Source organism: Otolemur garnettii, unplaced genomic scaffold (assembly GCF_000181295.1).
Source record: "Otolemur garnettii isolate 467f Iridium unplaced genomic scaffold, OtoGar3 scaffold00066, whole genome shotgun sequence".
Classification (NCBI taxonomy): Eukaryota; Metazoa; Chordata; class Mammalia; order Primates; family Galagidae; genus Otolemur; species Otolemur garnettii.
The window spans coordinates 988,459-989,690 of record NW_003852461.1 but is presented as its reverse complement, the minus strand read 5'-3'; the positions used below and the strand labels follow the sequence as shown (position 1 = coordinate 989,690).

General features: G+C 42.7%; 1 protein-coding gene across 3 annotated transcripts in view; it reads left to right on the top strand.

The window, feature by feature from the left end:
* Window positions 1-1,232, top strand: part of YIPF1 (Yip1 domain family member 1) — a 38,079-nt gene that overhangs the window by 13,571 nt on the left and 23,276 nt on the right. The gene's annotated exons all lie outside the window — the stretch shown is intronic.

Below are 1,232 nucleotides of genomic sequence, written 5' to 3'. Positions count from 1 at the left end.
AAAAAAAAAAAAGATCTGAAGGAATTGGGAGGGATTCATTTAGATACCTAAGGGAAGAGCATTTGCAGCAGAAGGATCAGCAGTGCAAAGGTCCTGAGGCAGGGCCTGGCATAGTATGTTCAAAGACACTAGTGTACTGGGTGAGAACGAACGAGGGGGCCTTGTAGATGATGAGGTCCCAGAGACAGGGTGGAGGGGCAGGTGACACAAGGTCTCGTAAGTCATATGGAGACTTTGGCTTTTACTTGAGTGAGAAGCCGTTGGAAGGCTTGAGGAGAGGAATGACGGATTTTAAGTCCAATTTCACAAACACTGATATTAAGTGTTGGCAAGGATTGGTGCAGTGGGAACCTTTGTATAATGCTGGTGGCTACGTAACTGGGACATAAATTGGAGCAGATTGAGCATTTTCACTCCTAGATGTGTGATTTAGAGAAACTCACATCTGTACAAGATGACATACAGAAGAATATTTTTCCTGCAGCATTGCTTGTAATAGAAAATATTTAGAAAGAACCAAAATACCTATCAGCAAGAGAATGGATAAATAGTGGCATATTCATATGTGGAATCCTGTAGTTTTTAAGAAATGAGTAAATGGATAAATCTCAGAACAATGCTAAATGAAAAAAAAATGTAGAAGGATGTGAATAGTAAGACACAAAAGTTGAGAAAGACTCTGAGACCAGGCACAGTGCTCATGCCTGTAATCTCCGAGCTTTGAGAGGACAAGGCAGAAGGAACACTTGAGGCCAGGAGTTTGAGACTAGCCTGGGCAACATAGCCAGACCCCATGTCTACAAAAAATGAAAACATTAGCCCAGTGTGGTAGCACATGCTTGTAGTCTCAGCTACTTGAGAGGCTAAGGCATGAGGCTCACTTGCGCCTAGGAGTTTGGGGCTGCAGTGAGCTACTGATCACAGCACTGTACTCCAGCCTGGACAACAGAGTGAGACCTTGTCTTCAAGGGAAAAAAAAATTTAAGTGGCAAGATAAGTATACTAGTGTTGTTTAAATTCTTCATTTTGCCTTTCTATATGTGAGAAATATTTCATAATGTAAAGATGTATAGTGTGAAATTTTACGTATAAACACAAACTCAATTCAGGCTCCCTCCCACCCTCCTCCCTATAATGAGAGTAGGGACTTAGCAGGAAAGGGGAGAAGGCAGTATGAAGTAGCACAGCAGACCCTGGGTCAGGGGTGTCCAGTGTCTCTGGAGTCCAAGCTT